The sequence below is a fragment of the Etheostoma spectabile genome, chromosome 1 (assembly GCF_008692095.1).
Source record: "Etheostoma spectabile isolate EspeVRDwgs_2016 chromosome 1, UIUC_Espe_1.0, whole genome shotgun sequence".
Classification (NCBI taxonomy): Eukaryota; Metazoa; Chordata; class Actinopteri; order Perciformes; family Percidae; genus Etheostoma; species Etheostoma spectabile.
In genome coordinates this window covers 26,129,459-26,143,260 of record NC_045733.1, presented here as the reverse complement: position 1 = coordinate 26,143,260, position 13,802 = coordinate 26,129,459, and positions in this window count along the sequence as shown.

The window sequence follows — 13,802 nt, the reverse complement described above, 5'->3', positions numbered from 1 at the left end:
TCTTCCAGAGATAATGCACTTGTGAGATCAGGTCATGATCCCTAAATGAGGGAATTTCACTTCGGTGTATTTGCCACGGCGTATCTACCGTCCTTCAGAAGTATTTCCAAACTGCTGGAAAGTACAGATTGTCTTTGTTTTTCTACATTTCGGCAGCTCCCTCTCTCACCGTGGCAGTCAGAGATGTTATGGTCCGCTGCAAATGGCCTCAGCTGAGAGCTGGAGGTGATGATGCTGTTTGGAAACGTGTCCATGAATGTCCTACCTCACGGCTTGAACTAAATCTCTGTGTATTAGGATCAAAAACAGTGTCTACTTCTTTTCCTATGTCTTTACATAATTTTGTAATGTGAGCTCAGCAAGGCATGGAAAGTAGACCTCTGTGATTATCCAATAATGTCGCAACAGAAGAAAAATGTATAAATAACTAAGAACAAGAAGTGTTCCAGCATCTGTGCTGTGTTGGAGGGTGATAACGGCTCATCCAATAAGACCTCCACTCACCTCTCCCACAGTCTCACGAATCCACCACCGGTTCCACTCTCAGGCCCTCGGAGGAAAGCTGTTTATTCCACACACTGCCTAAGTAGAGGTCTTGAGGTTGGAGCGGCTGTGTAGCGCATGGTGAAGACAAACACAGGCCTATTTAGTCTGGTGGGGAAAACCATGGTAAATGATGCAGAATGGAAGCAGCTGGGGATATTTTGTGTTTTCACGTTTTTTTACCCTCTCTTTTTTTAATTTAAATGCTCCTGTTTCTACATCATGTCGGTGGGTTGGGAAATATAAGGGATTTTCTCTGATGAACAAGTAAGGGCAGACCAGACTCTTTTTACTCCGGTGATGGAGAAATGAAAGCACTTTTTTTTTTAAACTGCTATCCATATACTGTTGTGGTCACCACAACGTATAATGACAGAATTGTACTTTGATCTTGAGCTTTACCACATGTTTAAACTCTGTTGGACTCAACTGTGCCGGAATTCCAATATGTACAGTAAATGGTTATAGTTAGTATGCACAAGTTTTCAAACATGATGAGTTCAACATGTTAAGGATCAATGAATTACATTTCTTATACACACACAATACAGTATATTTCTTTTTTTACAGGATTAGGACGTTGATGTGTTGTTTGCGCCTTCTGTGCCCTGTATGTCATACAGGTTGGAACGCTTGTTTTCACATCGTAATCTGGTCCTGATTAGTGTTGACATGCGTGAAATTGAAGTCATACACATCATCTAGTTGTTAAAGTGTGACGTTGAAATGTTCATTATATTTAATTTTGGTATCCTGGTGGTCAGAGCATGGAGTAAAGCAAAAACAAAGTTTGCTAACTGCATGTGCATGTACAATATTCTTTTTTTTTACTGAAACGATTTAAAGATATTTGTAAATGTTTTAGCATTTGAAAACTGCGAACTTAGTGTTCAAAATGCAATGCAATAACACATTTTTCTAATCAGGTTATTGTGATCTCAATGCATTTAATCCATTATTCTTGAGTATTTGGAGTATGTGCATGCTTGCATGTTTGATTACAAAGCGGGAATGTCCTCTGGAATGGCATGGGGACACCCGTGTCTGTCACTGGGCCTGTGAATCCCACTTGGTATGGTGACATGAACGCTGTCCCATCTTTCCCACTGGCACCTGTCTAGAGGTGAAAGGGCATCCTGTTAGGGGTAATCCCTACCGTAACCTGACCAGGCCAGGGTATAGTGGCAACCAAATGTGCAATGGTGGACCAAGCTGTCCCTCTAATTCTCCCACTAATCAGATTTTAATTGAATTCCGGAGAACATGTAAAAACCTGGTTCAGTTTTGTTATTCCATTTTCCTAACAGATGTCTCTGTGATCCCTGTAAAGTGATCTGCGGTGGTGACGTCCTCTGTTTGGAAACACATACATGAATTGGCTGATCTAGACGGGCAAAAGTAGAACCATGTGCTTGTCCTCAGAATGGATGCCATGAGGACTGAGGAGTGGGGGTGTGGTGCGTTGAGGTTGACTCAAGAGAGGGTGGGCCTTAAGAATATGAGGAATCTCAGTGGGAGCTTGTGAGAAAAACACGTCTTTTGGTGAATAGTTGCTACCATTCCAAAAAACCTCAAAGCATTATTAACACATTCTTTTTAGTGGTTAGAATATTGTTAGTATCAGACTTAACTACAGAGCACACCTTAACCCTCCAGTTGTCCTCGGGTCAATTTGACCCGTTTTTAAAGTTTCTGCATGTGAAAGTTGGATTTCTTTCAACCAAATTGCCCAAAAGTAACATGGATGGTTCTCTATCACACTCTTTGAGAGTAAAATTTAGGATTAAATCACTACTTTCATTTTATTTTTATTTTATTCAATTTTATAGCATTTGAAAAAACTATGAATTGGTTACAGTTTTCTGACTAAACTTTGACAGTCTGTGATAATCCCTTCCATCTAAACTATTCGTCAAAATAATTCATAATTTCAGTTTTTTTTAACAAAAATTAGGTATAGTTTCATATAAAGTAGGATTATTGAAGATGAATTCCAAAAATGAGTGTAAAACTATTGGTAATAGAGGGGCAAAAAGGGCAGAATAAAACGCAATCTAGACTCTATTCATCTGCGACGTTTCGCACGCTGTTTGCCATCAATGATGTGTCATGCTTTCATATTTGTTGAAGGCAGCATGGAAGTTCGATACTCAAAATTGTGCTATGGTCAGATTTACAGCAAGCAGACTTGGATGCTGGTCAAGGAGACAGCATAAAGTAATTGGTTTAAAAAAAAATGCTACTTTATATAAAATAAAGACTTTTTTTTCCCCTGGACAAAAGAACACTGTTCTATGTGACCACCAACTGATTACAACTGTTGGTCACAAAAAGCAGAAGTCAATTGTCAAAAAAGGAGCAGCAACCACGGACCCCAATGTTTCAGATTTCAAGAGGCACGCGCCGGGTATGCACACCAGCCGCAATTATATAAATGCGGAGGTTTGCGGGTGAGCATGTGAGCGTGCCATGACTGGCTCAAGAACCATGCAGAAGCCCTTGGTGGACTTCAACGTTGAACCATTGGATAAAAGCTACATTCTAGGAACAAATAAATAGGATAAGAGCTATGGTGAGAGACCTTAGGTTTTTCTTCAATACTTTCTTAAGCATTTCCACTTTTACCTTTTATCCCATTTCACCTCCAATCCTTTCTGCTTCCCAGGCCGTCCTGCATGTGCCCCCCCGTTGCTGTGATGTTTGTAGCACTCAGTCATAGCATTTGGATGTCAGGCGTGGAACTGATGGTGATTTCTTGTGGGAATGGGAGTGTTGGGAGAAGCTTCTGCTGGATAAGCTGTTATCAGAGCCCCACATAGCAAATGGATAATCAAAGTGGTTCACTTTCCATGTTTGGCTCTGATCAACGTACCAAAATTATGTTAAGACATAGGGAAAGAAGTAGACACTTTTTTGTTGCTAATACACAGAGATTTGGCTCAAGCCTTGACATAGGACACATGTTTTCTTATCCCTTCTCCTCTCTGCACATTTCTGCAGGAGGCGCCCTCAGTAGCTCAGTTGCCATAACCACATGCATACAGCCCTTGTGCAGTGATGGATGAGTGAGTTTTTCATACCATTCGTTAAGTGATCTCTACTTCATTTATCACAGTCACAGGCTGAGCAAATTCTAGTGTCCCAGTTTGGGACAATTGCAATAAAAGTAAGCAGTTTCAAGAATCATGGTGATCTGTCTACCAGCTGCAACCCACCTCACACCAACCAGCAGCCTTAAGACAAGCAGGGGAATCCACCCACATGCCTCCAACCCTCTGATTAACCACCACAAGCAGCAGAAAGTTTTGTGTCTGCAGCCCATTTGCCTGTTTCTGAGAGCAAAATCAAAGGCCCTCTCTGTTATTAAAGCCAATGTGCTTTTGAGGAAAACAAAATCTGACTGTGAGCTTAAAAAGGAGTTGTCTCATTTGATCATTTGTTACACATTTTAAGTGGTTAGGAAATAACTGAGGCCAGCGTGGTCTGCATCCCTAATTGGTGCTCTTTTTCTCCCATTAGTACACCCAGACTTGTGATCCCACTAAAACAGGCAAGAGAAGAAAACACATCTTTTCAACAAACAAAGCGTTTGTCATCAGTTTGCAGTTGCTCTGTTCGCAAGCATGGTTCAGATTTTCTTCTACGCGCAGCTGTCACTGAGCCTGTTGGACGTCCTGGACCCCAAACACACAAACCAGAAGAGATTAGTGTGCCATGTCAACCCACTGCTTCCGCAGATGGCACGGATGCTTTTAGCCTACTCCCTGTAGACAGCCACTCATTGATCTTTCATACTAAAGTCCCCCCAGCAGGACTCTTGATACTGTTTTATTTATCATTCTGGCATTTACTATTAAGGCCAATAAAGTTTGACATGTGTGGGGTTTAACTGTAGGGGGCACTGTGGTTTCTGTGCAACATGCTGGTTGGGGGGGGGGGGGTCAGGTTTATATCCTGGCAGTCAGAACTGTCACCCTCAGTAATATCTCCCCAGTCTCTCTTTCTTTCAGGCAGCCCCTAGCCCCAATTCCCTAGGTCCAAATCCAACCTATAATTCACTAGTGTTGTCTCTCACCTTGACATACACCTAGTAAACATGTAAAACATTCCGGTGAGATTTGCTCCAATTTTAATAACAGAGGATTTCAGGCCGTGTGCGGGAGAGAAAAAAAAGGCAATATCAGTTACTAGTTTTTAAGGATCCTGGCACGGGATCCAGGAACCCCTGAGCTCCAGCCCAGAGTCCTCATCCAAAACCAACACAGGGGACAAGCAGGCAATTTTGGAAATGTGGGTTTCAGTTTCTGCACATATTTTCCAAGGGGACTGCAGTCAAGCTGACCATGATGAAATCTGGTTCTGGCTTAAGTCCAGGACATTACCTGTGTGAGTGTCAGGTGATAGCCTCCCTAATTACCCTGGAAAGCAAACAGAGAATCTTTTTCGTTGAGATTTCACAGAGCCCTTAGCACCAGTAAATGTGTTGCTCCTGTGGTAAAATGTGATCTTTCAGCTAATGAAGGACACGCTTCGTTTCCCTAACTGAATCACCCTCTAGTTTTGGCCTCTAGGGGGAGCTTAGCCTTCTTTTTTCTTGTTTTTACTGCAGTGGGCACTGGCAAGAGTTTAGCTGGACCTTTGTGAGTAAACTGATTTATGGCCCAGGCCTGAGGTGTGCATCTCTCCAGGGGTATTCAGCCTGCCTGGACACAAGAGTGTGTGAACAGTGGCTCTCAGACATCACTGACACTCTGTCCAACCACTGGACCAAGAACCACTGATTGGAGTCTGCGGTCTGTGGTGTGTGTGTGTGTCTCATACACACACACCACAGCAGACTAAAGCCCTCAATCACTGAGTCTTGGTCCAGTCCATGCCCCCGTGTCCCAGAGTTGAGTGACGCGCTGCCTGCAGAGCACTCATTAGAATCTATGTTTCACAAGCAGAGCAGGGATAGTAAATCGTTCAGGCCTCAATGTTGTTATAGCTGGCCCTAACAAGCCACTCTCTGTCTACTTTATTGGAGTTTAAAAGTGGATTTCATGTAGTTCTTGGCAACTTTGAAAAAATATGACAACCAATGGAAACTATCGGTGTAAAAGACAAGACCGCAACATGATGAAAACATGTTCAATCTTTCAAAGAAGCCCTTAAGGTTTTTAAGCCCTCTGCTACTTAGAGACTGTCAGAAACATCATTAGACAACAAAAACATATATGCTTTCAATAACATCAGAGAGGATAAGTGTGCAATGGGAATACTGTGTAGTTTTGGGAGGGTGCTATGTGATCTCTCAACACAAGGTCAAGGCCCCTGCTCTGGTCCTGAGTTAAAGGATTTTCTCCCCACGGCCCCACTCCTAAATCAGATCAGCTTTAAAAAAAAAAAAGCTACATCTAAGGGCCCCCATCCCATGTCTAACTACCTAGTCTTTTGTTTGCTCATGTTTTCCTTTTCCTCTGTGGATCGGCTGGCTCTGACCGTGTAATAGAGCGCATATTGGCCAGGCGAGGCAGCCTGCTGTGACCAGATCAGATGTGTGCTCCTGATTATGAAACTCCCTTTTAGTCACTGACAGACATGGTAATAAATGTGTCCATAAATTGAATTTGGGGCTTTTGAAAAGGAGCAGGAATATCTAAGGAGCATTTCAGCTGATTGTCTCCAGCCGACATGGCAGCGCTTCAGTGGGATTCTGGGGAGGAAACTGATCCTGCTGTCGTGCGGTTGGAGGGCTGGGAGTGGGGGTGAATGGGGGTACGGGATGGACGCCCAGCCAAGCAAAATAAAGACTGCTTTATTGCTATTCAGAAAATCATTTGATTGAGTTTGCACAAATAAGAAGACGGAGAGCAGTGTGTAAGAGTGTATACGTGTGTTTGTGTGTTTGAATGCAATTGTGTTTGTGTGTGCACTTACGTGTAGATGTGTGTAAGCTTTCAGGTCCCTTTACTCTTCTTAGAGGTATACTGCACAGGAGCAAGTTTCTGAGTCATTCCACTAACTTTGAATGGATGTACAGTGCATTTACAGTTACTTAAAGGCTCCCTCTCAACATAACACTACTGAAGTTTGGCAAAGTGGTGTTGACAGCAGAACTTGGATGTTAGGCCAAAGCTTTTCTACTTCATTCCTCTTTGGATTAGGCCTTTCAGAACTGGCAAAATAAGTGAACTTATTTTACTTTATCTACTTTATCTAGCTTTATTTGGCAATTTGATTGGACAGTAATAATTGTAGCAATATTAGCTTGGCTTGTAATACTTTGAACTGCGGCCAATAGTGGATTCACTTTTATAATCAGAAAACAAATAGCGAGATACAAAATAGACATACTGCATATATAGATGGTATCACTAAGTTTTTGAGAATAATGTGTTCTTTATGCATTTATTTCTGTTGTGAAATTACACCATGAACAAAAGAATGAAACAGAAATTAATGGGTGTTTCACTTTGAATTGGTATGGCACTTGCCCTCCTACATATGGCAGTCCCAAATCAAAGCGCTCAACTTTGCTAAGCTAAGCTAAGCTACGAAGTCCTCGCTATTACTTCGAATCCAGTAACATAACACTGATGCTCGCCAAGAGAGGAAACAGTGTGCAAGTGCTTGCTGAAGTGTGTATATTTAGCCCGGTCAGTCATGAGGGAGGGACACAACTTTGCAGAGTAGTGTGACACACGTAACTCAGCCACCAAGAGTCACACATCTCCATGTGTTCGCCAGGCCTATCCTTGGTGCTTGATTTTCATGGAGACGTGAAGTGACGGGTCTGGAAGGTTCCCCTGGGGCAGAGGGCGACCTGAGTCATAGCCAGAGAACAGGCAGGAGCAGTCAGAGTCCCGGTTTAGAGCTGACAATAACATAATGTTGTGAAACTGTTACCCTTCATTATTTATTCACTATAGACATCTGTCTTGGCAAAGAGAATGGGATTTAGTGTGTGATTTTACCCCCTCACCTTCCCTTTGCTTCTGTCTTACCTCTTTCTCCTGTATTTCTATCTAATTTGCCTTTACCTCTCTGTCATTCACTCTGTCTGTCCCGTTCTGTCTCTTTCCATCTTTTTCTTCCTTTCTGCATCCATCTATCTCTTCTTTCTTTGAAATGTTATGATTCACTGGCTGTGATCTGTGTGAGCTGTCTCCTGAAAGTCTGTGTGTATCCTGAGGACAACCACGGTATGGTACATCACTTCTATTATATGTAATTTCCTGGGTTTTACAAGGTACATTTACTCCCTCTACAATAGTGAAGACTGTTTTTTTCTACATCCAAGTTCAGAGTATCTGTCTCTTACGCCACGGCCCTGTTCATGGAAACCATTATCTGGTGTGGGAATGTGCCAAGATTAAGCTGCAACGTTTGTCTCTGGGTAACATTTTGAAACTTGGATTAATGTTAAAGTCAGAATTATTCCTATAGTTGTTTGAATCATAATATCACAAAAAGACAAAAGTATCACACTGTCCAGGAGATATCGGAAGTCGAGAATAATAGTAGCACAAAGTTGAACAAAAATCCAACATGAACTGCCATTCTCTTATATATTTGTAAGAAATGGTTTAAACATGGTTTAATTAATTCTTAACAACCAAGCAAGTAACTCTATGAAAGAAATTAAAGGACATGTTTTGTTAAGCTACAGGAAATCCTGTTAGACAACAAAAGTTCTTTACTTTAATTTGCCATAAAACCTAAACCCATTTAAATGCCTCCACCTGTGTTACCTTTGTGCCATGAAACATTGTAGACGGGCTCAATTACAATGTTTTTCTTACTTATGTTTCTTATTCATTCTCTCTCTGGCCCTCTCAATAAAAAGAGGCCAATAAATCACTTAGCTGTCTCTGTGGGTTTGGGGTATTGGTGTTGGAGCACGCTGTCCCACTGTCCCAGCTGAGTAGACATGACTCTCAAAGCACCCAAAAAGAAAAAAAATCTTCCCCACTCCCCTCACTCTCAAAAACCAACATGGTGAAAATTACATTTTGGTTGAAGAGATGAATAAATCTTGGCCGAACGTGGCTGGAGAAGGGGGAAGGCCCTCAGTGGCGGCTGCAGTCTCAGTGATGTAGATCCCGCCCTGGGGGGAATGGGGAAGCCACATAAAAGGAGGTTTGTGTTAGCACGGGGTAGATGAGGTGCAATGGGAGACAGCGGCTGGATACGAGACCTAAAAGTGCTTGCGGATTATAGGGAGTGATAACTTGAATGTTGAATGCGTGTGTGCAAGTCTAGCAGGTTTTGAGATTTGTGTTAAGATAACGGAGTCTCATAGGTGGTGTTCATCTATAGGTGTTGGTTATAAGCATTAACTTGGGGCTTATTCCGATTCACTGTACCATGTCCACATGGTTGATCTCTGTTGGTTTTCCATCTCTGGGGCCTGTTTGACGGGAACAACTTGTGTAATGCCATCAGCAGCCTGTCGAGGCTAATTAAAACACACATCTACAAATCTGCCAGCAATTACTACACCCAGAAACATTTGGTGCCACTCACAAATATTAGGCAGAAAAGGCTGTGTTTACTGTGCTAGCTTTTCATTTCTCAGAGAGTTCCCACAAAACAAATACTGGTTAGAGCTTTGTTTGATACGGCAACGCTCATATTTATTTTGCTATTTAAATGTTACAAAAATGTAGGCATTGGGAGACATGATAATGGAATCCAGATTTTGGCTTTATTTAATTTGTAGCTCTGCATGGAGTCATCTCATTTTAGATTATAGCCCTGTGTAAACCATGCTGCTTGTGTCTACAAGGGTTATATTGTGTAACAGTTTTGTGTCCCAGTCATCTGGATGTACTTTGCTGTCCTCAACAGAGCACACTCCTCTTTTACATCCCTCCCAACCCACAACCTCACGATCACCTCCAATGACAAAAAACAGCAAAGTGGGCCATTTGTGTGCAGAGATATGTTGTTAGAAGTTCCCTATCGTTGGCATACTAGTGGTAGCACAGGCGGAAGTACATCTATGCAAAACTCTTTGACAGATTTCAATCCATCAGTCGTCTGATAACCTGTAATCACGATAGGTGCTAATAGGCATGACTCAGTGTATTATTAGTACAAAGTGTCTAGAGCATTAGTGTTCATTATAACTAACAAGTGCACACCCACGTGTAAATATATGAATCCATGCAAACTGACATTATGAAACTCTTTGTAAAATACTGAGTGTTAATTTGCCCTTCTGGTTTTTAGTGACAGATTCATTTTCTGCTTTGCATGTCACCTTTGTATTAGCTCAATACAATACATGAACAACCTGGCATGTTCTTGCTTGCCCCATAAATTAGTTCAGTGATGAGAGAATGACATCTGAGAGTTTCCCTTTTTCACACACTCCAACCTGTTTCCACCTGTATACAGGTAGAGTGGAAACAGTTTGACAGGTAATAGATAGGTAACACCTCCACATTTAAGATAAAAACAGTCGTCCTATTTTTATACAAGTACCTTTTTCCCCCTCCCATTCCTTTAAAGTTTCCTAAACTTTTCTTTTTGTACAATACAATGAAACGCAGTATATAATTAATATTCAGGGGCAGAAGTAGCTGGTTCTATGTATAGTTCACAGGACATGTTACATGCAAAACTTTGCAAACATTTTATTTTGTTGGTGGCTGCTGAATTAAACAAGGGTACTGGACATCTAGACCATCCTATATCAGTTACTGTGATTTATGGATAGATGTAACTATACTCAAGACTTTAGAAGGCCTAACACATGTAAGGCACAAGAGCAACTTCTCTTTTTCACAGTTTACTCCTTCTTTCTTTTTACATTGTACATTTTATAAAGGAACAAAGGAAAGGAAATAATGCTGTTTTTAATCAATGTTCTATTTCATAACTACCATTTGGCAACATTAGAACAGACTTCAAAGCAGAAATGTCCTTGAGTACTTAAATGTATGTCCTTTTCAATGCTGGGAACTTTAAAGACATTTCTTCCTCCACACCTGAGGATGTTTCCCAGGAAAGCTGCACCCATCACCAGGCATTGACAAAGACCGATGTAAAAACCGTAATGACTCATAATGTAATAAGCTGAACCAGTTGCATTATACAAGTTGGCAATAGAGAGGTGCAAAATTGTAAGCAGTTATTGGTGTGAATATGTCATCAATTAATTCCTTTGTCAATGGCGGGTACATGATAGTTGCCTCATTTCAAGATGTAATCCCATGCTATTATTTGGCTTAGACTTGCCTGATCTCTCAACTGTCATCTCTGATGATAACATTTAAAGTATGGAATTTATAACTTATTTTGTGTTACAGTGTGTATTATTCTGTGTACCTCCTCTGTTAATGTTGTTTTGATGTTGTTTTTAAATAACCTGTATCCAATTGTAAGATAATTGCAAATATTAATAGTAATAAAATAATGAAATAAATGAAAGGCACATACTTTTTAATGCCCCCAATTTTCCAGATTTCCTCCCAGCTCAACGTTGGTGCTTAATAGTGAATTGTTTTCAGTTGGCCCTTGCAGCAAAATCAGGGATACCCCTGTTTCTTGATTCATCGGCTTTTTGTTTTTTGTACTTGACTATGAGCAGGGACAGAAAGTGTAGCCACTATATATCAGGAGGAGCAGTGGAGGCATGAAGTTGAGCCCCTGTGGGGCTCGGAGCAGAGGGCTTGGACAGGGATTAGTGTGACTGCTGAGGAACACCTGTCTGTCACTGATGGATCCCCTCCTGCCAGGCCCCAGATGGATCTTAGGAGCGATGGGCCCCATCATAACTTCCTTCTTCCTTCTCCCCATTAACACTAATGTTTTTTTTTCTTTCTGTCTTAACCCTCTGCCCCCCGATTCCCTTACCCTGCATGTCTGACATTCTGTAGGGGGCTGGGTGGTGCTGCAGCAAGAGGGTACAGAAGAGGAATAAGAGGCGGGGACAATTTAGTTGGATGGCCAGCTGTGTGCCAGCTGTGTGCCAGCGGAACACTGAGTGGCGTGGAGAAAGGCCTATTATCTCCCACATGCACACACTCTCTCTCTCGCCTTTCACACCCCAAACCCTGGCCCTGCGAAATCAGGCAGACAGATTCTGCTAAAACCATCACTCCTCCTTATACATGCATGTGGTCTCCTCCTGCATACACACACTTTCATCTACACACACTTCATTCTAAGTGGTATGCAGGGAGTTATTTTTCCCTTTCTTGTTTGTCTGTGCACACACACGCACACACACACACACACACACACACACACACACACACACACACACACACACACACACATACAGAAGGCCCAAGAGCTTCCATGCCATCCTCTATGTGTCACTGCTTCTGACACACAGAACTAAACAAGTCATTAGAGCATGGGTCGAATCATCCATACACATAGTCTTATCTGTCTGCTCTCAGTCAGCCAGCCTTTTGCACAGCGGCTGGACGCCTCCCACTGCTGGTAGGATATGAGCAATTAGCAAGAAAGACCTTTTAGCTCTGCCAGCTGATTTGCGGCCAGTTTCTGCATATGCCTGTAATTCACTTTGACATTTCATCTCCTCACTTGTCACAGTCTTAATTGTGTATTACCACAATATAAACAATAATGATGAAGTAATAATCAAATCGGAGGCAATATAATCATTTGGTTTTCCCATGCGCCAATGTCCACTGGTTGAACCTGTGGGAGACAACTGGTAAGTGAGCGTTCTTGTGCGGAGTCTCTGGAGAGCGAGTGGAGGCAGCCAGGGGGAGTCTTCCCAAGTCAGCCCAGGGGAAATGGCTGACAGTTACACTAGCCTCCGGCCAATTAACTGTCATTCTAGCTGTTGGTTTAACTTGCTGACCTTACCGCTTCTCTTCTGTTTGTCTTATCATTTCCGGCAAAGAGGACCTCATCTGTGTATGTAAAGTGGACAGGTGACCTATAGGGAAGGAGAACAAAGGTCACAGTTCATCCGCAGTATATTTATTTCGAGCGACAGCAAATATACCGAGGAGTCTTCTGGGAATATCGGGGCGTAGGAGGAGAGAAGTCCTGTGGGATTGAAAGAGAGCTATCTGTTATTACTTCCAATTACTCCCCAATCTCCCGCTCTATCTACCTGTAAAATGATATTAGACATGCCTGTTCTCATGGTCTTTTACAGATTAAGGCTATGCTTCTCAGTGATGAGGCCCACGGGAGCTTGGGGTCCACACATATTGCACTTAAAGTCATAAGCTAATAGAACATATTAACATTCAAGAAAGAAAAGTTTATTTCTTCGAGAATCACACAGGTTTTGTCTTTAAAAGGATGCATGGGCGTTAGTGGGAAGAATCTGAACGCGGTTGCCCCTGAGTTGGCGTGGATTTGAGGTTGCTGTGTGAATAGAGGTACAGTTCCAGTGAGTGCTGCTGTCTTAGCATGACAACAGGAGGGGGCGGACTGTACTGGCCCTTCTGACACACTGCCCACCCCTGTCTGTTTGTGAGAGCGCCACTTCATTGTGCCCAGTCGCCACTAAGGGACAAAACCTAGAGAGACGACACAGCTGGAGATGGCAGGGAGCATTCATGCTGAATACTGGGCTTGTTCAAGCACTTTTCTGCTCTGTGTCTCACAAGAATCCACTTCCTACTTCCCGTCCTGTCTCTGACAGTTTTACAAAATACTGTCTCGATTAAGTCTTTTCTGGATGTTGGAAATATTGCTACAAGATGCCATGTAATTGGTAATTATTAACTTATAATTCCCTGGCCACACATGAAAAAGTACTTGCTGTAATTGCGTGGTGTGTTAAAAATGACCAAATATTGTTTGGTGTCTAGAGAACTTTGTCACAGTTACTTTACACTGTATGTGAAGTTCTGTTATCTTGTAAAGGTGCAACTTGTCTTGCTTGATTCTATAATATAAGCTTTTGCAGTCACATCAGGACATATTATTGCACATTTATTCTACTTGGCAATTTGGGTGAGTCTGGTTCTAAAAACTGTCATCTTTAATTTGTCTCTGTGATGTCTTAAGGCAACTTGTCTTGACTAGATGAAGGATATTTCCCAGGAGTAGATGAGAGAGAGTTGGAACAGACTGGGATTTGGCTCAACAATCCTCCTTCAGCATGCATTTAGTTTCCTTATTATAGACAAGGCACCAATCTATCCTCATGCCACTATTGAATCACTCTGTCGCCCTCCCTTTCATTCTCTAATAAACACTAACAAAACAGATGCATGCATGAATGCACACACACACAGACACACACACACATACACACACACACACACACACAC